This window comes from Kryptolebias marmoratus, linkage group LG19 (assembly GCF_001649575.2).
Source record: "Kryptolebias marmoratus isolate JLee-2015 linkage group LG19, ASM164957v2, whole genome shotgun sequence".
Classification (NCBI taxonomy): domain Eukaryota; kingdom Metazoa; phylum Chordata; class Actinopteri; order Cyprinodontiformes; family Rivulidae; genus Kryptolebias; species Kryptolebias marmoratus.
Genome location: NC_051448.1, coordinates 18660307 through 18685669, shown reverse-complemented (window position 1 = coordinate 18685669; position 25363 = coordinate 18660307). Strand labels below are relative to the sequence as shown.

Genomic DNA, 25363 nt, shown 5'->3' with positions numbered 1-25363 from the left:
AGTAATATTCTAATTTTCTGATATGATGAATTTGAGATTTTCATTTGTTGTCATTTGTAATCATCAAAATTAAACGAAATAAACATTTGAAATATATGAGTTTGTATGTAATGTATGAATATAATATACAAGTTTCACTTTTTAAATGAAATTACTGAAATCAATCTACTTTTTCATGATATTCTAATTTTATGACCAGCACCTGTATATTCCTAAAAAACTAACTGGAAAAGACAACAGATGAGCTCCTTTGGTCTTGTTGAAGCTTATGATCTCAAACCCTTTCAATACTATGAACAATAAGCTCTAAATACACATAATTTAGAATTAATGAAGCTGTCAGACTGAAGCCTAAAATGACTTTAAATGTACTTGAATGCTGCTCATTAGAAGTCATAAATCCCAGTCTGTAAATTGTCTTTTCATTGCACTGCCTCATTTTTTACTTGATAAAAAAATAGTCATTCAAGGGAAACAATTTTGACATTGCTAATTTGTTGTGTCTTCAGTTTGCCCGGCCACTCAGTGATCTCTGCTCCCGATGTAAATGGACTGAAAGCAGAGTTGGAGCTGAGGGGGTGATTGAGCTGCGGCGATAAATCTCCTGGGTTAACTCCAGCAGGGTCGGACGGTGAGGAGCAACATATTTGAACGATTTCAAATGGGCTGAGAGACGAAGGAAAAAAATCCTGAATTAAGAGATTTTCTTTGTTTACCCCTTCATCAAAATCCGCTTAATAAAAAATAATTAGCTTAACAAGTCACTTTGAGGCTGTAGAGATGCTACAGTGGTGTATTAACTGTTCCTTTTGATTCTGGCTTTTTTGTTGGGGGACTAGATCCTTTACAAGGAAAAGATACTAATCTTGCAACATGTTTATTATCCATAAAATATAAAATAAGCAAAAACATAAGGTTAAAAATATGGTTAAAAATACAGAATTCCCTGAACGGGGAAAAAAGAAACGGGATACTAAAACACAAATCAAAGGTTGTATAGAATTAAAAGCCGTCGTTTTGTTTCATATAGCTCATAAGCCAAATATGAGCATGAAATGAGGACAGAACATGGAGCTTTTCATCCTGGCTCAGACACGTCGTTAACCTCTGTGGAAAATGCGGCTTACAGGAGTAAGCTGTAATAATACAGCAGTGCTACAGCAGTGCTACAGCAGCACTAGGCATGCTGTAAACCGATTTCCAGAATTCTATCGCTGCAGCAGGAATCCTTGCTCTCACGTTTATTAAAGTTTAAAAAAAAAAAAAAAATTCTTTAAACCTTTAAACACGGTTTTCCCCACGGAATGCAGGGAGAGATTGAAACAGCTGGGTCTGGGGACCTGTCAGTGTACCTTCAGTTCTGTGCCCATTACAATTTGTGTACAGTGGAAGTCAAGTGTTTCGGGCTTTTTCTCACACTCGGAGAAAGCTATATGATGGATAACATACATAATATAACAGCAGAAGCATGAGTAATAACAACAAGACGAATGGTGCAAATGCTGTGGAAAACACACCCTGAAAGAAATCTAAAGCTGTACCATACATTTCACGATGATCCATAAAGGTGCAATAGACCAAGGACAAAAATAAATCACTATTATACAACATAAAGTACAAAAAACAGTAATAAAATGTTTATAAATGCTTTCAAAATGCCACTCTTTGTGGAACAACGTTTTACCTTTCAGAGGAAACCAAATTAAAGTTGATGGGGTTGTTGTCCTTTGGTTGCAAGGTTGGTTTGATCATCAACTTCTCCAAATTTACTTGAGTCAAAATATAAACCTCCCACTTCAGTCTGTGCAGACCTTGGATTAGGTTAGGATGTGGAATGCATTTTGTTTAGAAGAGATTAAAAGCTTGTAATGAAAAGAGCACCTTACCTACAGCAAAACATGGCAGAGGTTCCATCATGCTGTGGGGCTACTTTGCTGTGTTCAATGTTTAAAACAATTTATATATATGTCAAAGGAACGACAAAATCAGAAGTCTGCTCAAAGTTAGAAAACTAGTTGTCTGCAAGACAACAACCTGACAGAAACACAACATAATTATTTCAAATTGAAAGATTATGTTTTAAACTATCCAGCAACTATGTTTTTGTTAAACCCAGTGAAAATTAAAAAGTTCCTGCCTACAGGGAACTCAGAGGGAGAGGAGGACCCCTCTCCACCCGTTCTAAACATCAAAGCTGACCCAACCCTCTTCAGTCTGATCCTGTTTCCAAGGGGAACCAGGGAAAGCCTCTCCTCCAGACTCTGTTCCTGTCGACAGGATCCTGTCAGATGCCTCTCCACTTGTTCCAGCTGTAGAGGGGTTCTAGCTGAACACCCGTCTGTCAGTACTAGTACCTGCCACTGAGGGAGCCCAGGGAAGCTGCCTTTAATGCCAAGCATAGCACCCATGAAGGGGGTCCCACCAAATGCCCCTCTGCCTCCTGTTTTCGAGCCTGGACTGCCCTTAAGTCGGCCCCTAGAATGTTTTGCTGATAAAGGCTTTACTGTTGTAATCTGTGGGTTTGATTTTTACTTGTTTGTTCTGTGGTTCATGAATTTATGTCATTGTTAATCAGAGTTTTTGTTCCGCTCTTGTTAAATGTGACTTTATTTCTGTTCTGTGTCCTCATCAATACTAAATGCTTTATTTTGTGGAATCTAGTTTTGCTCTTTGTCAGATCTTTGTTGTCTACACCCTTGTTCTTTCTTACTTTATCTTACAAGTAAGTTACCTCTGCCAAGGAGGTTATGTTTTCTGTAGTGTCTGTTTGGTTGTCTGTCTGTCTGTCTTTGCACAAGAATACTCAGAAAGTTATGAACATCAAACATGGTACAAGGAACAAGTGATGAAATTTTGATGGTGATCCGATCAAAGTTCAAGGTCAAAAACTAAGGTCACAGATCAGCCTGTGCTCTAACTCTACAGGAATGTTAAACTCCACAGCTGGACACCTCATGGGTCAAAGATGATGCCTGTTGAGTTCAAGGTTCATCAGGTCAAAGGTCATAGGTAACCCCATTGTTAAAAACTTCTCTCTGCTCCTACAAGTGACCCTTTTGTTTCCTCCACCAAGGAGGTTCTGTTTTTGGTTGTTTGTCTGTCTGTTAGCAAAGATCAGGTAAAAACTAATGAACAGATGTGGATGAAATTTTCAGGAAATGTTGGGGTTGGAACAAAAAACAATGGATTACATTTTTTATGCTGATCCAGATTATGATCCGGATCACGCTTTTTTAAATCATGCCTTGGCTTTGGTGAAGGTTTGCGCTGTTTGGGTGCGTCTAGTTGTGTTCTGTTTTTAGTCTAAATGATCAACTCAGAGTTTGTTTTTAGCTGCCTGCCTGCACCTCTGGACTCGCTGGAATTTGGGTTCTACTTATTCACACCCCTGTGTTTCTGACGTGTGTTTCGAAAGAAATAAGCCTGTCTGGTTGGGACTTGGGGTGAATTTACAGTCGTAAGAATTTGTATACTTTAATGACTATAAAAATATTTGCAAATCATGGCCTATCTCTAGTTTCTTGCTTTTTATTGCATTACTTTACTTCCAGATTTATTTTGTAGAATCATTTCCACTGTCAGCTCCTTGTTTCACCTGGACCTGATTGGTATTTGTTAAACATGTTTTTTTAATGTTCATTATCTCCCTCTATGCATTAATACTACTGGTGTTCTTTTGTGTGAGATCCTCATGTTCAGAAAACATTTTGATCCGAGATTGAGAACAACCCACTGCTACCAACCAAACTGGCCGGTGTGAACGCGATGCATTCTTTATAGAGCCGAGCCGAGTAGAGCGGAGTAGAGACGGACTTCTGAATTAGAGCCAGTGTAAAAGGGGCATTAGTTAAAGGATTACTTCTGTCTGCATGTTGGTCTTGAATTTTTTACCTGCCTTGGTTTTATGATAAATGTGCTGGCTGCTGGTATAATTAACAGTTAAGATGGCAAGAAATATTTATATTCTGTCTCCTCTGTATACACAAAAAAATCCAAACCCAATGCAAAATCTATGCAAAAAAATTGGTTTCCTTTTTTTCCTAAGGCATGTGCTTTTGTTTTTTAGAGCTCATCAGCTTCACCACAAGGAATCCCTAACGTCCCGTCCAAACCCTAAGTAATTTTTAAAAACTTTTTTTTTAATCTTTCGTTCTTCTGAGTCCACACTATTACTCTTACTCTCATTTCAATAAAGAGGAGTAATGTGCTCGATGGAGCAGAAACTGAGGGTAATTTATCGTCTCCGTGTTCTGGCTTTTTTTTTTTTTTTTACATATTTAAAAATTAATAAAAGAGAAATGAACCCCAGATTCACTCAAAAAAGAAGAGGATGATAAAAGGCCACAGAAGGGGTGATAAGAGCGTGCACATCCTCGTTTTTTCTTGTCAGTTCAGTAGTAGGAAGCTTTCGGTGTCAGTCTGTGGTTCACACGGAAGCTTAGCAGTGACTTAAGTAGGTTTGGATCCTTATCTTTTAAAGAGAAGGGACGTCTACGGTTCCAGCCTCGTCAGCAGGTTTCCACAGCAGACGGCGAGTGAGGCAGTGTGCTGTTGTTGGCTTTAGGCCTGATGGGCTGATGTCTGGTCTTAATGTGCGATCAACAGTTAACACGCTCCAACTTTACCCTGAGCCAGCTTGAGCCAGGCCAGAGTTCAGGCAGCAGTCATGAATAAAACATAGCCGGTGATATTTGCCCGAGGACGTTATGGGCGATATCCAAATTGCAGCTACATAAGTTTTTGGAGTGAAGAATGTTTGATAAACGACGTCTCAAAGGCTGCTGTGGCTCGCAGTTTAAATGATAACCACTCTCGCTATGTGGGAATGGAAATAAACGATGCTCTTTCTTCTGTGCTGCCGTGATTTATTTGTGTAAGGGTGGCTAGATTAAAAAAACAAATGTTGGAAAAGATTTAAGTTTACACAACAGGAAGTGTTAAAAAAGGCATGTATATGTTTGTGTGTATGTGTGTGTGTGTGTGTGTGTGTCGCCCCTTGCTCTTTAAAGTTGCATGTGCCCAGCAGCGGGGTGAATGAATTGAAAGATGTAGTGTTATAGATATATTGATCTCAAAGCCTTGCGGTGATGGAAATGCTGTGCACACTCTAAATTGTATGGACTAAAGAGTAATCTTCCAATTTAATCTGGTGGAGGGTGGTGTAAATAGATTTAGCAGAGAAATGAATTGATAATGATTTTGGGGGGCTGGATATTGCATTTTTGGATGTTATTTGAGTTGAGATATGCATGAGTACGGCCAGCACCCACAGGGATCATTTCTAAAGTGGAAAGCACAGGGAGCACATCATTTTCAGTTAATTCCTACTTGGGGTGTGCATGAATTTCCTTTGTTGCACTATTACTGCTGAGCTGGAAATGGCTGTTGTCAGCAAATGTGGAGTCTTATAGCCCCCCCGCCCCGCACNTCACCCATGGAGAAAACCTATTCTAAATCCCTATTTTATAGGTTAAAATATAGCATTTGCATCACACTGAGCACAACACAAGCAGTAAATATTTTCTAATCTCGCCTCATAAAAATACCTTACAGGACCTTGGGCTGATTTTAGCTATATTTATTCTATACGTGGCTTATGAAAGAATAAAGATACCAGTTTAATTACAAAACTAAAGCATTGCTGCATAATCTAAATATTCCACTTATTTATGGTAATATATATTTTTTGCCGTGACTTGATTGCACATTCAGCGTAATAGTCATTTTCTTACAATGCACCAAAACAACTTGTTGAATGAACAATTTTTAGGCTTTTTTCAAGATGAAGTAATTATGTTTTTTTATTTATTTATCCGGACGGCGTTAGCAAAATCTTTTAGACCTTACTAATTGTTACACAGTTTTTTAATGCTTGTATGGACTGTCTTGGGCAGTGGTGTCCAATTCTGGTCCTGAAGGACCACTATCCTGCATGTTATTGGCCCGGTCCCCTCGTTCCACCCTCGTGTCCTTCAAATGCACATTCATGTTGAAGGGTCTGAGTGCGTAGTGTGTCCCAATTCTCTGAGATGCTCTTTAGCCCCACCCCATTTGCGTACTGCATCCGCCCTTCGGCTAAGTCCGCATCCAGGCAGACTTAGGCAAAGTATTTACCCACAATTCATCGTTGCATGTGACGTTTTTAATTTTTTTAACTTTTCTTTATTGATAATGAAAGGGTTTTGAATTAAACGGCAGGAATGTGGCAGTGGTGACAGAGCGAGCTGCGTCTGTCATGAAAAAAGCAGTTTTTAAATGTAAAGTATTGAAATAATTCTTGTTTGACTCTGCTATACAGGTGTGAATACTATCAAACTTTGCACCGTATTCAGCAAGTCATAACAAAACACATTTGAACAGCCAAATATCTCCTGCAATGACTTTGGAAAGCAAAAATACCCAAACTGGACTTTTAAAATAGTACTGGTACCTTACTGCATCCAAGTCAGACCTTTTTTCTTCTGGGTGCTTAACTTATGGTGCATGTTTTTGGTTAAAAACATGACTCCCTCATGCTAAACTTGTTGATTTTAAGCCAAAAATGTTACATTTTAAAGTGAAATATCAATTTTACTTTGTGTTTTTGGTATGAGGGGTGGGATTTGCACCCAGATTAACCATTGTTCCCATTGTTAGCAGCACTAGTTAAAAACATGGCATTATGTTGTATTTTGTACACAAATACACTTTTGTAGTTTGTCTACCGTAAAAAGTTGCATAGAGCAATGTGTAACAGTGACTTTGACAGAAATGAGTCTGTGATCTGATAAACATTTACAACAACTTTCCCTTACTCCTAACACGAGAAGCTGCCATCTTGGAATTTGAAGACTTTCCATGTTGGAAACAAACTTTTGGGTAATGTTTTGGTTGATTTCTTTCTTTTTTTTGTGACATTTTGCCCTCTGAGTATTAAACAGAACACGCCATTAGTTAGATTTTATTCCTCCAGCTTTATCTTAAAGAAATTCTCCTTTGGTGTGCAGTCTTTTTTTTGCTTTTTCCTATTGCGTTCCCTCCTATTTTGTTTGATTTATGCGCTTTAATCATCCCCAGTTTGTTTACAGAATGCAGCAGATCTGTTTACGTTGCCTCTTGTTGCGCGTGATCCTCGACTGTTTTGCCTTCATTTTACTCTGTTGATATTCTATTTCAGATTATTGAGTTTCTTTTACTGCATTGTGCCTGTGTGTTTATGAAAACCTCTTAGCTGCCCCTGTGTTTGTATTAGGATTTGGTTGGAATCTTTTTATTTTTGTTTGTCTGTATTTATTTATTCTTTTTTAGCATTTGGGTTTTTACATTTTGCCTTATCCAACATTGTGGACATTTTGTTCTATAAAATGTTCAAGTTTTTAATGATGCAAAAACAGCGTGAAGAAGCCCTCATGAAAGCAAAAATTTAGGACTCACAGGATGAACATTGACTTATTGCTTTAGACTTATGTGTTTATTACTCAAAATGTGCAGCTACCCAAATTTCAAATTTTGATTTGTTTATTCAGATTAATTTCCGTTATCTTGTTAGAACACAGTTATCAATGTGCTCGTCACTTCATTTCATTTCAAAATACAGGTTTGCCAGTTTTTTCTTAAAAAGGGCTTTTTTAACATTTTGCATCTGTTTTATAGCTTAATGCAATTGTTCACATCCTTTAAAGTGGGGTTCGGTATAAAGGTTGTAAACAAATAACATCTTACCTGTTGTAGGTATCACATTGAACAACCTTAGTTTAGAGAAATAAGTTAAATTCTAAATAACAAGTTAAATTCTGACCAGACTGATGAGCTAAAGGCTTGTCCAAATAGAGTCAAGACTAAAAAGGACTGCTGCCACCGTAATTCAGCTCTTAACCTTTACACCATCACCAATTTCACATTATCCCATTATTTAAACTGAACTTTTTTAGCTATTAGTGAGCAAAAACAGCTGCACCAGCAGCTAGCTTTCTGTTGCAGGTTTATCATAGTAAATGTTTTTTTTTTTTTTTAAATATTCAAATGAAATGTAATGATCTTTTTAAAAATGAGAGCTGTTTCACACAGCAGCAATCCATTACAGTTTTAGCCTCATTCAGGTTAGCTGTAAGCTTATTAGGCTGTTCAGAATTTAGCTTAAGGAGCTATATAGCACAGGTAAGATATCAACTTTACATAACCTTTCCACAGAACCTCACTTCAAAAGTTTTAGCTATTTGTTTTAACAGACTGGTTGACTTACATATTTGTGCCAATATAACAGATTAAAAATACTACCCATTCTTTTTTTTTTTACCTATTTGATCTTGATCAGGCTCAAAAAACATTCATGTCTATCTTTAGTCGTGAAGTGATACAGTTAAAACTATGCTGTTGCATTTTTTAAAAATCTTTTTTAAAAATCAAATAATAGAGCAAACATTTTTATATGACTTGCAGTTAATCCTGCCATTTGTGTTCAAACTGAAAAAAGTGGAATGCTTTCTTCGAGTTGCGGGTGAGTACATCCATCTTCCACCGCTTAGCCGTGGTCGGGTCACGGAGGCAACAGGTCCAGGAGAGAAACCCAGACCTCCCTCTCCCCAGCGACACTCTCCAGCTCCTACTGGGGGATCCCAAGGACTTCCCAGGCCAGAGAAGATACATAATCCCACCAGCAAGTTCTGGATCTGCCCCAAGGTCTCTTACCATTGGGACATGTCTGAAAAACCTCTGAAGGGAGGCGTCCAGGAGGAATTCTAATCTGATGCTCGAACCACCTCAACTGACTCCTTTTGATGCGAAGAAGCAGCAGCTCTAAGATAAGGTGAGGATGGAGCTCCTCACCTTATCTCTAAGGCTAAGCCTGGCCACCCTACGAAGGAAGCTCATTTCAGCTGCTTGTATCGGAGATCTCGTATATTTCAGTCATGATTCAAACCTCATGACCATAGGTGAGGATTGAAACAGATGGCCCAGTAAATCGAGAGTTTTGCCTTTCTACCCAACCCAATATATCAATCCAACTCCCGTTCCATCATACCATACCTTGAGAACAAGATTGCCAGATACTTTAACTCTTCCACCCGTAGAAAGGACTCATTCCCAACCTGGAAGGAGCATTTCACCCTTTTCCGGTTGAGAACCATGGCCTCGGACTTAGAGGAGCTGACTCTTATCTCAGCCACTTCACACGAATGAGCCTTTGCCTTAAATGTAATTCAATTCAGTTCAAAAATTCTTTATTATTCCCAAAGGGAAATTAAATGTTGTTGTAGCTTATAATCCTGGTTTCGTTAAAGAGTTGTTATAGATGCTGATGGCTGTGGGCAGGAAGGAACTCTTGTAGTGGTCTGTCCCGATGTGTCCTCGGTCCTGGTGTCCTAAAAGAGCCCCACCAGGTAAATGGAGGAGTTCAAGTTTTTGAGAGTTCACGACTGATGGTATGATGGAGGAACTTGATCGAGTGTCAGTTGGAAAACAGACGTCAGGGTTTCCCCTCTAGACCCGTTACCTCCGGCTACAAATAAATGGAAAAAAAATGAATAGACGTTAATCATGTTTTCTGTCATTTATTCCTAATATGTGACCAAACACAGACTGAATGTTGTAGCTCTGCAACACTTTACACCCCTTGTCCCCCCCTCCCCCTTTTTTTTTCATGAATCCAATTTGTTCCCGTACATTTAAGTCAACATCACATTACACAGATGTCTTATAGCAGCTGTATGTTCAGCATGTACAACTACTAATTGCAGCCTAACATATTAAAACTGATGTCTGGGACTGAGTCACACAAACTGTAAGTAACTCTCCATCTGCAGCACGTTCCCTGGTTTATTCTTTCCATATGTCCGGCGAGATTCAAAGTGGCGCACTGCTTTGATTGTTCGAAAAAAAAAAAAGTGATAATATAAGGTTGCAAAAAGGAACTACGAGGGATAAAAATTAAAGATTAATATTTATGCCATGCCGTGACTCAATATTGGATGCCTTCACTGGAGCAAAAATAAGCAATAAGCGCAACTGGCAGGTTTTATTCCAGATTCTCTCATATTAGAAAAGAAGCCAATATAAATGCCAAAGGGTACATGTGATTCAGAGTTTATTTCATAACGGTGGGATTTTTGTCTGAAGCAACAATTTGATTATGTAAACTTCTCTTTGACACAAATGAAGTTGATGAAAACTTGTGCTCAGATTGTGATGAAATAAGATCGCAGTTTTTATTAAAACATGATGACCTGTCAGCGCTCAAGCAATCATTGAATATCACCTAATCCATTTTAGGATCGGTGTTGGTGGTGCAGAAACATAATATAGACTTTGAGTTAAAGGAGAACTAGTGGAGCCACTCATATAAAACTGTACTTTCATGAGTAAAATTGTGTATTAACATGGATACAGATTGTTTTGGTAAAATTATAAACTTTGAACTATCTATCTATCTATCTATCTATCTATCTATCTATCTATCTATCTATCTATCTATCTATCTATCTATCTATCTATCTATCTATCTATCTATCTATCTATCTATCTGTCGGTCCATCCGTCCCTCCATCCATCCATCTCAGTTTTAATAAAATTTCACTTTCACTTTTTTAAATCAAATGTAGATATAAGCACTCTCCAGCATGACCTCTTGCACATAAAAACTAAACACAAAAATAAAACCAATAGAAGAGAAAAGGTGCAAGTTTACTGAATAAGAAACAAGGATACTTATTGGTAAAGTCTGATTCACACTTAAGAACAACTCTGCAACATTCAAAGTGTGGATGGTCTTTGCAGCATCATAATTATCTTCACACTGAAGGAGGTTTTCCAAAGCGAGGTCCCTTGTGAAGGAAGCTTAAGGAGAGAAAAGGAAATCTATTTTATTTGAAGGCCTACTTCCGTAAGTATAAAGAAAATAAAACTCTCTGATGGTGGCTTTGTTAGTTCAGACTAAAGAAGGCTGCAGAAGTAAAAAAAAGAGCTAATTACAAATGAGTTGGACACAAGGGCATCAGCTCACACAGGTGAGGACTCTGGGAGGATTACTGGCAGCCTCTGCTTTATCAGAAACTGATGAATGCTGTTTTATCAGACGTCCTTGTGAAATGATGGCAACACTTACATAAAAAAGGAACGTCGTGGGTATTTTTAAACAGGGTTTGGAAACATAGATGGTGCATAATTAAACTATCATATGTACCGAAATACAAGAACGACATGATGTTTTCTTCTCAAAGCCACAATATCAAGGTCTTCCAACAAAGCCAGAGGACCTTTCTGTGGACGTCATCTTTAAGCATTAACTGCAGCTGTGCATGATGTCACCTTCTTTTCATCTTTCTTTTTAATAGGAAAAGGCATGTTGCAAAAAAAAAAACAAAAAAACCCCCAAAAACCATAAAACTTAATATTCTACGTTCTGTTAAACCATTCTCTGTACTCGTGTGTTCCTCTTCAGGGTCTTGGGAAGCTGGTTCAGGCAAAAAATATTTATTTTAAATTGTCACATTTTTTACCCCATTTTCACCTTGTTTAAAGAAATGGTTCAAATCTTTTGAAATGTGGTGTTGAACAGTGAGTATCTCACCTCTTGTAGACCTGAATTTGGAGGAACAAAATTGAATTTTGACCAGGCTGACAAGCACACAGCTAGTCTGAAAAAGGCAAAATTCCAAAGTAGATTGTCCTCTTAAAACCACTTAAATGTGAATGTTTGTGTATTTGTTTGTCTGCACCGTTCACAAAATATCCCATCAAACACAGAACAGATTTAAGTGAAATTGTCAAAAAGTCATGGGGTTGACATCTACAATGAGTTAACTTTTGAACTCACCCAAATTCAAGATGGCTGCCACATCCAACTGAACTTAGAAAACACAAAAATGGTTATAACTAAGGAAATTTTAACGCCATTGAGCTAAAATTTGGTGTGGTAGTAGCCGAGGGTTGTCCTGAACACATACTTTTAGAACTGTATACAATATATTTGCCTAAAACCTCGGCATTCACTGTTGTAGTCAAATCCTATTTGTCTGTTAGCAAAATATCTCTGAAACTACTGAACAAATTTCAATTAAATTCTCAGAAAGTAATCACTGACTTTATATTTACGACTGACTATCTTTTGGAGACAGCTCAGTTTAAGATGGCCACCACAGCTAATTGGTGGTAGCCTACACAAAAATGTCTATACCCTAGTCAGTTTCACATCCACAGCCACACTCCAACTCCTAACAGCTCATGTGGGATCCCATCATATTTTCAAGGTTTGACCAAAACAGGTAGAAGTCATGATTTCTCATCATAAGATGATTTCGGTTTTAAAATTCTGCCATCCAAAGCAGTGGGCGATATGTATTCCTTCAAGTAATGCTAAGCCTCTGATTCAAAAAGTACTGTTTGCAAGAAATACTGTGAAATTTTAGGACCCCAATCCACTTTGGTCCTTAAGCGGACTAGAAGTTAGGTCGTTAAGCAACAGAGCAATGTTTCTTAAAGCTGAGGACAATAAAATAGCTATCTGCAATAGGTAAGATTGTTCATAACCTTTCCACAAAAGCTAAAAATCACTCTAAAACATGCATTATCCAGTTTTTGTGTAGGAAATGCTGTGTGCACGTGTTTCTATGTTCTCCTTGTTTATCACCTCTGGAGTTGGTCTGTAAATCAAACCATGACAAGCAATAGGTATAGAATAGAGAATAAATGCTGTCATGTTTAAGAGATACTGTATTTCGTACAGGAGAAAATGTGGTGAGCATTAATGGGTTGTTATCGACCATCTGCACACGTCTCACCCACACCGCTCCGTTGCCCTGCCTGTCTCTACACTCCCCGTGTGCACGGAGGCTGCCGTGTGATGCTTCGCCAGCTCCTTCTGATTGCACAGATCTCATCCAGGCACAGCCAGATGTGACCCCAACCCCTGCATGCGCCGGTTTCATCACCGCAAACGGTGCCAAGGAGGCCTCGGCAGCACGTCTTAAGGATTGGCGAGAGCCCGGCTGCTGGTGGTGCCGCTCTCAGATCATGTTCTAGCTCTTCTAAAATGCCGAACAGGATTTTTGGGTGGCGGTGTGCAAAAGTGACGGCACCTTTTAATCAATGATAAAACATTGCATTCGGGTCCAAACATGTTGCACAAATAATGAAGGCATCTTTTGTGTTTCTGTGTGACAGGAAGTTTCATCCATCTCATTGGAAGCAAAAGAACACTGTTGTCTTTTAAAGTTCTGAGATTCAAAATCCATCCAATGGTTCACAAGATATTTTGTTAACAGACAAACAGGATTGACTCCCACAGTGAATGCCAAAGTTTCCAGTAAAGATCTGCCACAATTTGTACTACTTGGAGTATGTGTTGGAGATGCCTCTCAGCTACTACCACACCAAATTTTAACTCAATGCCTGTCTAGTTGAATGAGTTACAGCCATTTTAGTGTTTGCTAAAATCACTTGACTGCAGCCCCCATTTTCAGTTGGTTTACCTGAAAAACTAAATCACTTGTATATATACATCCAGACATTACTCTCTGAAAGTTTTAAATGAAATCTGTCAAGTCGTTCGTGAGATATTTTGCGAATAGACAGATAGAGTTGACTCCAATAGTAAATGACAAAGTTTTAAACAAAGATCTTGCACCATCAGTTAGTGCTCAGAGCATTAGCTGTGTCTGAGTCTCAGTTACTACCACATCAAATTGTCGATCAACATCTGTAAAGGTGAATGAGTTAGAGCAAATTTTGTGTTTGCTAGATTTGCTTACCTGTAGTAGCCATCTTGAAACGAGTTGACTCCAAAAGTTCATCAGCTGCAGATGTACCGCCAATGTTTATTCAAATCTTGAGATATTTTGCTACCACAACAAGCAAACAAACACACAGTATTGGCAAAAAAATAAGGCACATCAATAGTTCATTATTGCTATTTTTAGTAAAACATTTTTTTTTCTCTTCTGCTCCTTAATTCTGCTTGTGCAGAAGAAAACAAACAGTTGTAACAGATGGTGACCAAATGAGGTTTTTACATTTTACATTTCCAACTGTTTCTACACGCCTTAAACAACTTTATGAGGAAGCAACATTTTCAAATTATGGGCCAATTATAGAAGGAGTTGTTCTTGTTTTGCTTAGTTTCTTACATCTCAAGATTCTTTTTTATCCAAGGCATGCAACAGTTACAAAAATGTACATGTTAGATTTGGGGTTCTTGTCAATCCAACTCCTAGAACACACATGGACAAAATGTGACCCTTGGATTGTTGACATTCAGCCTTTGACATTGTTAAATAAAAACAAAACAACAAATTAAAGACCTAGCATACATCGAAGGAATGCATATCACCACCTTTCCTGATCTGTTAGCTCTTGGAGTACATGTTGTGAATCACTCTCAGCTACCACCATACCAAATTTTCGTACAATATCTATAAAATTCACTGAGGTATAGTCATTTCTGTGTGGACTAAGGTCAACTAGCTATGGCAACCATTTCAAATGGAGTTGGCTCTAAAACTTTTCTAGTTGACTAATCCAATAATTAGTTTCTGAGAGTTTCATTAAAATCTGCACGGTGGTTGAGGGAATATTTTGCTAACAGACAAACACACACACACAGAGACAAATACATGTTTGTCTGCCTTCTGTGTTGGCAGGCAATAGCTACTGGAATAAATTTCAAAGGGAATATGAAACCTATTACCAGCATAAAATATAAATATTGACAAAACACATTTAGTTTTTTTATTTGCTACCAAATTTGTGGCATAGTTCCCACTTGCTTTTCCCAGCTTAAGTGCATTTTTCATAGGGCCCATAATTTAAATGCACTTCAGATTTAGAGGGACCATATTTGGACTCAAGGACATGAACATCGGTTGACTTTTTCTGTCCTACTCAGTAGGCAACCAGTAGGCAGTCCAAATTACTGGGTAAGAATTCTACATTTCCAGTCATTTCCCACCACCCGCTTATCACTGCCCGGATTAATAGGTGGCTTTGGCAAAGATAAAGTCCCCACCGCTCTGTCAGTGGTATTAATTTTGTCCTTTTCCTGCACCGTGGAACAGAGTTGCTGCTTAATAGGCAGTTTGAAAAATGTAAGGAATTTTTTTTCCCCCCCAGCTATGAGTCATGCAAAGCTATTCTAGTGGAGACCCAGAATAAAATATAGAGCTTGAAATGAGCATAATAAATCTATGTGCTTTAATCTTAACCAAAGTCTATATCTCATGTACCATACGTCCCAGCCCACTGCTCCGGAAATCCAACGGGATTGTTCCGGAGTATTTGGTTGATATCTGTAAAGCCTCGTCTCTCCGCCCAGGGCATCAGTCCAGGACCTCCTATTCATAGAGAACATGTCATTGGTTCTGCAGCTTTATTAACAATTGAACAGCAACTGAGTCATTAAATCATTGTTCTTATCGTTGGCAAAGTTTGCCTCAGAAAAAAAACTAATTAGATCTCTGAAGCAGGCCATTAGCCTTTCACCATTAGCCAAAAACCTAACTCTGAACATTCTTACTGAATGAACTAGTCTCACACTAATCCTATCAATTCCCTGTTTTTTTTCTGCAGGGCTTTAGGTGAATCTCTAGCCCCATATGTTGTGCATCATCACCTTAACCAGAGGCATGTGTCTAATGGTGTGTCGGGATGTAACCGCGTGTCTACAAGTGCACAGATGTGCTGGAGCATGTACACGCTTTATGAGTTTCATGGATTCATACTTGAAGGTTGAAATAGAGATGCAGAACAGGTGGCGTTTTAATGACTCACTCATGGCTCTCCTTCCTTTCGTGATAGAAGAAAGCCCTCCCAGCCTCTTTCTGTCGGAAGATCCTCCCTGACTGACGTCGTAGCTCTGAATGCTAAATGTCCGACGGTAAAACTCTCTGCAAACCATTGGTTTTAATTTACAAGCAGCTCTCTTTGATTTGCTGACCAGGGAGCAATGGGAGAATTACTCAGCCACCATCAGACCTCCCTGCTGATGGGTAAGGTGACTGGACTTGGGTAAGGTGAATCTTTTTTTTTTTAACCCAACACTTCACAAACTTGCTCGGTGAGAAAGAGAGAGAGAGAGAGAGGTGATTGTCACAGCGAATCAGCTCACAATTCAGTGTGATTGACCTCGGCGGGAAATCTCTAAGTTGCTCATGCATGGATGGAGGAGAGACGGCGGCACATCAAAGCGTCGGGATGTAGATTACTCATGCATGCTAACATGGCAGCCAAGGTCAGAAGAAGCTGCTAAGTGACGGCTCCTGATCCAGCTATGGAGAATGAAAGCGGACGTTGATTTAATGCTGCGGTTAAGTGATTAATTCAGCCTCCGGTGTTACAGTTATTCAGCTCTGAAATGGTTCTCACCACTATAAGAACCCAGGTGTTTTGGTTTTGATTGGTCTTAAATGGGCAGATCAATTGTGTTACCTACCTGATGCTGGTTTATCTTTGACTTGACTATTTCTCACCTCATAGAACAATACTGACAACAACTGAATTAGCTTTTGTAAACTCTAAAGGTAGTATCTCACTGGACTGCGACTGTTGGCGATAAATTGCTAACAGCATTCATGGGGGAGTTTCCAAAATATCTGGAAACATTGGCTGGGGATCTTTTCTCTTGTAAATTGTTCAAATTTGAGCGTGTTCAAACATTTAGTGAGACAAATTTTCCCTTCTCAATTTAGTTTTTATAATTCTAGAGCTGTATTTTTGTAAGTTGCCATCTGCTTTTTATTTTGCTACTCTAAGAAAACTTGTATGTATTTCTCAGTTGGCATTGTTTACACTTGCAAAATAAAAAATGTTTTGTTTTACTTTGAGACTTGTTGATTAAAGTTTTCTGCTGCAAGTTGTACTCAAAGTTTTATCTTGTAATAAAAGTTTATTAAAGTTTAATAAAATGGTAACAAACCCTGAATGCTTTCTAAATAACCAAACCGACACGAGTTTTCATTGGCACAGATTATACACTGAAGTGTGTGCATGAGAGTGTCTTTTAATGGTCAGTGGGAAGAGGCGCTGTATGTGTAGGATCCACATTTCTTACTTGTCTCACATAACTGTTATGCCACAATTGCGCAACAGTAGCAAGTGTCAAAATTTGCAGTTTTGTGTTTGCAAACTTTTATAGGCCATAGAGAACCCAGCAGGGTGACCTTAGCATTATTTAATAATCGTTCATGTGCATAAATGTGCATGAATCAGATTTAAAATGTTATGCCCCTCTATTCTCCTGTTTGAGCTACACCTAATAAAAGCAACAGCTTCAAAAGTTAGTTTGTAAAGATTGTTCCTTATGTTGAGTCGAAAGCACGAGGTAAGCAGGTCTGGCAGCAATGAGAGGAGAAGAATTGGGGGACGAGTGCCAAAAATCAAGACGGACGGAAAGAGGAAGCAGTAAAAATGCTGATATGTTCATTCAGGTCACTTTCAAGTTTTGCATATCTCTCAGTAATTATGCTTTACAAGAAGCAGCAGGTAATTTACAGCCTTTTCTGCACCCTGCTTCACCTCTCGGGTGAACTCTTCCTGGATCATGGGAGATATGCTAAAAGGAAAAGCCTCCAAAGAATATCTGCAGATCGTAAATAGGAATATTAGACTGTAAAAAAATCCTCTGCAGGCTTCCTTCTCAGCAAGGAAGAAAATTTAGGGTTTGATATTCTAAAGACAAGCCATTCAAGGACAGAAGCAAATACAATAGCTTTTTAGGTTTTAGCTGCTAGAAGGCCAAGGGAAAGAAACAAGACTTAATGAGATATGTAATCCTAAATTTAAGCAGCTTGTGATCTCATATTGAAGTGTTGTGGAACACAGAACCTCATCAAATGTGCTGGATGAACGGTCAACTGATAATTTAAAGGTAAGCAGTAATACCAGCCAATACCATCATCCTGCCTGAGTGGTTTCTTTGTTGTGTGCAAGCATCAGTAAACCTTTGACTTTGTCTTCATCTCATTCAAGAGCCCTGCTCTATATAGTGTTTCACCCCTGCAGTCTGTCCCATCTGTGTCAAGCTGTGAGTCCAAAATCCATCTTTGATGGTATCTTCCGATCGTATCACCAGGAGCCTATGAGCCTGGCTACGATCTGCTTTGTGAAGTTTGTTGATCCTGGCTAACACGTTCCCGACATGGTTGGGGTTTATTTGCAGTTGTTCTGGTGGAGTTATTCCACCTCTGCAGACTCAGAATTTTTAAAAAACAAAATCAGCTCACTTTTTTAAAGCCATCTCTCTCTACTTTGCAGTGGATTGGTTCTTTTGGATTTTAGTCAACTTAGATATTAAGGAGTGTGAGGAAAAATGACATGTTTTCCTGTTTTAGGGGCACAATTCTTAGTGGGGATGGACATTTCAAGCAAAATTACCATTCAAAAACCACCAGCAATTATTTCTGAACATAGACAAGTTCTTAGCATATCTGAGAAAAGACAACACTCATATTAATTTGTTGTTGTTCATCTTAACAAGGGCTTAATAATGCAAGTGCTAGGATTCAGGACTATGGCTTGTTTCATATATTTGTTTAAAAAAGTAAGTTACATATATTGCATATGTGTTTGGTTGATTGATGGGTTGTTATGGAGTGCTACAGCGAAGGCATGGTGAGAGCTGTGTTGCTGTGGCTTAACTGTCTTGTTGTCTTTAGTGTGGTTTTTTGTTCTTACCTTTGGCATTACTGTGGGTCTTCAACAGCATCATCTTGTTGCAATCCTATGTCCAAATTGTAGTTTTCTATCAGCATCTAGCCATGTTCTTTGTTGCTCCCTTATGGCATTTCTAATTTTGGCAATTTGTTTTCTGTAAAATTGTCTTCAAGTAAAGTCCTAACCAAACCCACAACAGTAACTTGTGCATCAGTTTCTTTAAAGTCCAAGTTTGGGGAATGAATCATAACAAAAAAAAAGTATATTTGAAAGATGTCACCATGTGACAGAACCGGTTCCTAGGAAATTGTGTAGAAGATGGTACTCTGACAGCGCTACCTCCAGCAACAGCAGTTTTTAGCAGGAACCACATAACACTGTGAATAATGTATTTACGAGGTTCATATGCCAAGAAAACAAAGGAATACACCATTGGTGAGACAGATAAAAAAGACAAGATGGCAATACCCATTACGCATAAAAGCACCACAAGTACACCCCATAATCATGGCAGTTTTAAATGGGTCACTTCTACATAACTTGTGTTATCATTGCGTATACTGCATGTGACCTTTTTTGCTGGAGATCACACTACATGTTGGATGCTTGAGTTTCAGATACATAAACAGGGGATGTTTTGACGTTATATTCTTAAAAGGTACATATCTCAATGCAACGTGGAAATGCAAGGCAAATATGCAAAAACCGGATGGGGATATTAGAATGAGAACTGCTTCAGAACAAATTCATCATTGTTGTCACTGAAACTGAAGATGAGCATTAACATCTTGATTTTATTTCTGTTTCTCAGTAAATAATTAATGTATTGAAACAAGTAAGCTGATTTTTTTTTTTTTTACCTGAAATGTAAAATCAGTGTGTTCAGTGAACTTTATTCCCATTCCCACATTTCTATTTCAGATGCGGCTGACAGTGTGTGACTTGGTTTGAGGGACTCAGAGCCGGTCACCTTTTCTGTAAGTTTCCTATTTCTTTCACTTCTTTTCAAACTGAACAAAGAAATAGCACCACTGTAATATGTTGAATGCAATGCAATTTCACAAAAACAACAAGTACAACAAAATTGAGGCCCCTTATAGTTATGGCATTTTGAGAGATCCAGTAAAAAGAAAAAAAAAATAAGTTAAAAAAATTTGTTTTTTTTAGACTTCAAACTGTTATTCCATATACCACAAACACACACATATACATATACCCTGTATGACTGATTTCTATGAATAATAAATACAAACAGCATGATATACTATTTGGATTAATGGCCTGTCTTGCATGACCTGTTGTGACAGGTAGTTAATAAATAATGAATTGACGTGCCTTGGCTTTTTGCTTTGGTGGTCTGAATCAACAAAAATTGATTTTTCAGCACGGTTCCCCTATCTAATCATGATAGGTCTGTGTTTCTGATAAATAGACTATTGCATGTGTGTGTGTGTGTTCGAGGTGGGCTGGTAGGTTAACAATTTGCATTTTGAATGTTTTCTACCCCGACGGGTTTTATTATTAACCATAAATGAAGAGATTGCTGGGGATTGAAAGAGGCCTGTATTTTCCATGACCAGACACAATTAATGTATTCATTACTTTCTGAATATCCATGATAATAAACATAGTATACTGAATATACTAATAGCCCCTTTTTCACTGCTTGGTTTTATACTTTGCCAGTCATTAAGGACCAAGACAATGGGGAAAACAAAGGGGTTTTGAGATTTAATGAATTTGTTTTTAAAGTTTTATGCTGAAATCTTGTAATTTGAAGGTACTACTGTCACACTTGAAGGCTGTTGAGCAGTGACTATAAATGATCTGCAGTACACTTCCTCTGTTCATTGACTAAGCAGGATTAAGACCCTCGTGGGCCTCTGGGCCATGACAGCCAGGAACCCTATTTCAATTACAGCCACATATGGCAAACCATTACATGTGAAACCACTAGAAGAGTGGTTCCCAAAGTTAAGGTTGGAACCCAACTGGGGGTCATGAAACTTTTAAAATAATAACCAAAACCCAATTTGCCCTTAACTGAACCAAATACAAAAAAACATTGCTCATAAGTTCATAAAAAAAAAAAAATAGATTAGCATTCCTTAAAGAAATGCATATTACGCTGAGATCATCTTGTGATAAGAAGAGTTATAGTTGTTTTGGTCAAACCTTGTAAATTTTATCATGCGTGATCTCAATATTACAAGATCTTGTGTTAGCACTTGGAATATGTGTTGCTAATTACTCTCAGCTAATACCACATCCAACATTAGCACAATATCTGTATGCTTGACTAGTTAGAACTATTTCTGAGTTGGCTAACTGTGGTGACCATCTTGAATAGCTAGTGAGTTGTAAATGTAAATACTATAATTACTTTCCTAACAATTCATTAAAATTCATGTTGTGATTCATGAGTTATTTTGCGGATAAACAGACAGCTGACTTCATTAGTAAATGGCAAAGTTTTAGGCAAAGATGTGGCGCAACATGTAGCGCTCAGAGTACGTGTTGGGAGAGAGAGTCTCAGCTTCTACCTCACCCATTTTTGGGTTAATATCTGTAAAACTGGCTGAAATAGCCATTTTTGTGTTTGCTAAGGTCAGTTGGCTGTGGAAGCCACCTTATTGGGTTAACTCCTAAAGTAAATCAGTTGTAGAATTAACGATTAGTTTGTGAAAAATTCATTAACATTTTTACGGTGGTTAGTGAGATTGTTTGATAACAGACAGACAGAGCTGACTCCAATAGTTTTAAACAAAAATCTTGTACAATTAACGCTCAGAGTATAAATTGGTTTTACACTCAATTCTTAGATTAGATTAGATCAGCTTTATCTTGAATACAAAAACTGTCTGCTTCCTAAATTTACAGCAACACATCACACTGCATTGATGACTCAGCACATTATCAACTTTTGCAACAAAAACACCTTGCAGACAGCTTATTAGGTCTTACTTAGCAGCTTACTTAGCAGTTAACTGGTTGAAAGAAAAATTGACCAGTTCACCTGCCCTTTGCATCTGCCCATCTCGAACATTAGCCAGTTAGGCCTAATAGTATTTTGTTTGATTACTAGCCAACAATTACATTGCCATTGATGTCCAGCAGAAGGCAAGTTTATTCTAAAGTCCTGCCTGGAAACAGCTTTTACTTGATTTTGATTGGATAATTGTCATGAGCTAAAATAATTCATTTTTTCCATCCATCCCAAATGGCCCTTTCGTGGGAAAGGTTACTTCCTCTGTGATTTTTATGGTTCTCTTTCCTTGATATTTTATTCAAAGAACTTCTCTTAAATTAACATTCTTCTCCCGTCTTCCTTTTTGTCTTAACCACATCTCCAGAAGTCCTCATCCTTGAACGTGAAGCTCCCTGAGTTGAGTGCAAGTTGTGCCACCAATCTTTGTTGGGGGACAGAAGAGGGTTTATTTCATATCATGCTTCATAAACCAGCACTAAACCTGGGAGGGTGGGCAATCAGGAGGTAAACACATTGTGAGCCGTGGGGATTCTCCAACATGGCTGCACCTCCAGCTCCCTTGAATTCACACCAAGCGTTAAATCAAAGATGGGGGAACCGGCTATATGCAGGGCTGGAGATTAGTTCTGGAGAAATGACTCTGTGCTAATTGGAAAAGGAAACCCTACAACACTATATAAGCACAAAACCCATTATGCAGCATCCTGGAGAGAGAGCGTGGGAGAAATTGAAAATATGATGAATACAAATGACGACAGAGTTTAAAGGCGAAACTTGTGATGGACGGATCGGTGTAATGGGAGATAAAAGTCTTTGGAATACAAAAATCACAAAATTGGTTCGTTTGAAAGCAGATAAATGCAGGATGCCAGGGTGCACAGTGTGTGGGATTAAAGGTCGGCCTGGATGTTAATCCACCTGCTCCATGATTCTAACAACTGACACAAAAATAGAGGTGATTTCAACTTTTCACATCATCACTCCCCCCCACCCCCAAGGCTATTGTGTGTGAAAAGGAGTGGACGTGATGTAGTGGAGGGAGAGCGGGAGCCAAGAGAACCTTCCAAGAAAATGGAAAACCGTACCAACAGTGTCGCGGCCATTAATAGGTGGAGGTTCAGCTGAAAGGTTGGGGTTGTATACAGCTAATTCAAGCTGACAGGATAAGGGATAAAAATGGGTTTCTCCTCCACAGCCAGCTACAGGGCCAACCCTGTCCAATCTTTGTGATAGAGTGCAGTATGGGCCCCTCCTCTACCTGGGAAATGATGAAGCAGGAGGAGGAGGAGGTGCTTTATTGAAGGTGAAAAGTTGCAATGTTTTCTGAGTGGACACCCTCAAGGGCAGCTGGCAAGAGATTAGAGGATGTTATTAGAAAGCAATGGGCTGTACCTTCCACTCATAATCCTCCTACATGGAGGATGGGGGGGTGGTTGTCCATGTCTGTGAATGTGCTTAACTTGATACCATCAGTAGCATTACATTCCCAGAACTGTAAAAATAAAAAAAACAATGTTTAAAGCTAGTCTTGGAGACTTTTTAAAAACATTTTTCAGACACAAGCTTTGTATCCAAACCCCCTCCCCAAACATCTGTAAAATACAGGTGGAGTACACCTCAGAACTGGGGATAGAAAATTTTCTTATATATTTCCACAGTAAGACTCAAATGGTTATTCAATGTAATTCAATTAGATACGTGATTTCAATAAGAGTTTTATTTAAATTCATTTGGTGGTTCAAGGGATATTTTGCTAACAGACTGGCATGAACACATGGGTACACAAACACAAGCAAAAGCATTATCACCTGCCTTTCACCTTTCAGTGACAGGTAATGATTATACCAAAGACCCACGACGTACAGCTCCAACTAGGATGTTCTTCATTGTTGGGGATTATCACGCGCATATTTAACGTGACTGTGCTGACCGTCGCCGAGCGTTGCACAATCACAGCGTTCCCCTGGAACCGCAAAAGCAAAAAACACCAGTCTTTATAATCACTTCATAGTGAAACTGGTCCTTATAAACCTCAGAGAGTCTTTAGCACTTTTTCGTTAAAAAATGCCAACTAACACAACTGTAGAACACAGATTTCACACAACCTGGTTTCACAGGACACTTATTCCCCTTTTCCACGTGCTCTACTCAGCTCGACATGATGCAGATTCATTGTGTTTCATTGTGTACTGTCAGCTCCCTTCTTAGTACTTCTTTAAATCTCCTTGGCCGAGGTTCCAAGTGAGCTGAGTTGACCTGAAGGTTTGGTGTCAGCAGATTGCAGGCCATTGATTGGCCAGAGAGCAACATCAGTCATGAGGGGGTCTCCTTCATCATTTTTAAAACATCACAACTGCAGCATTTGTTTTTATTTACTTTTTAAATAAATGTCTAAAAAATATATCAATTAAAATGGCCACACTTTAATCAACAACATGGTACTATGAGGAAGTGCAGACGCTCCTGTGCTTGTAGGCTGATGACAAAATTCAGATGGAGTTAGACCAAATGGACTCTATTTACGGTTGAGGGAAGGTGGCTTCAACTCTGCCACAGTATTTTTAGAAACTGTGGCAGAGGATGGTGAGTGTTTTGTGAATTTATTTCACTTTTATTTACCTGTTGGTGGTAAGTTTTGGGAGGCGGTGCTACAACAATCCGCCCACATTGAGGCAGCCTCTCCTAGGCCGTGTAGAACCAAGTAGAGCCAAGTTAGGGCAAAGCAAGTCATGCTGAGTCAGGACAATGAAAAAACAGCTTTAGTAATTTACTTTTTATAACAAGGTTCCTCAACCACCGGTCCATAGATTATTTAGTACCAGGCTGCACAGAAATAATAAAAGCTTTTCTTAAAAAATAGTCTGTAAATATATTTAATGTACATTGGTCTGCAAGGTATTTTATTTTGAAAACTAAAGGCACTCAGGAAGTGTAAACCTTGCCAAGGCCATAAGGTCATTTAAAAATTTAAACCACCAAAACTTAACCACTTGTTTTTTATGACAACCAAGACATTTGGGCCTATTTTTGGTCATTCTTTTTTTCTCTCTCTCAAGGTGCTGTGACTCTCATTGCCCCACCTACAACAATAATTTCTTCTTCACCGAAGTGCTTAAAATGGTTCACGGAAAGAAAAAGGACACCTAAGAGGTCAACCACTCAGCTCACTCCTTTTTCTATGCAGTCATGCGCCTTTCACTTTCTCTTAGAACTACCAAGGCTCTTCATGCGTGGGTACATTTTAATATGCTTTTGTGTACATAATATCTCATTATGACTTATATAGAGAGTACTGAAAACATGGCTACATAGAACAGATTATCAATTTAAACAGCCCTCAAAAGTGCTAACTCATATGCTGGATGTTTTAACTCACATTTAAAAAAAATTTCAAAAAAATAAAACTAAACAAATGACAGCACCAATGGCACGGCCATGGAAGCTAAACAAACTAACTGTAGTGTTGTGTTTTTTTTCCGAAGTATTATAAATAAAAAACGGTTGTTAATATTGTATGTGTGGATGAGGGCAGCTTGTACTCACCTCAGTGTTAACCTAATAAGATATTCTTTTCATGAACCATTATCAAAAGTTAACCTTGAACATCTCATATGTGATGCTTTAAATGCAACAGCTCCGTCTTCGTGCTATAAATACTGAATAAACCCTATTAAACAACGTGTTTCTATGTGTGCAACTGCTTCTCATTTAAAGAGGACTTGCGTTTTTACCTGTTTTCAGATAGCTTGTTTTTCT

The 25363-nt window shown here is 38.5% G+C and overlaps 1 long non-coding RNA gene across 1 annotated transcript in view; it reads left to right on the top strand.

Annotated features, from left to right (window-relative positions):
• The window catches only part of LOC119617977, an 8318-nt gene extending 5378 nt beyond the window's left edge, over positions 1-2940 (top strand). Inside the window, exons 2-3 of the long non-coding RNA XR_005234495.1 lie at positions 510-631; positions 2144-2940. This is a non-coding gene — a long non-coding RNA (uncharacterized LOC119617977). The remainder of the gene's footprint in view (positions 1-509; positions 632-2143) is intronic.
• Positions 2941-25363: the final 22423 nt, after the last annotated feature.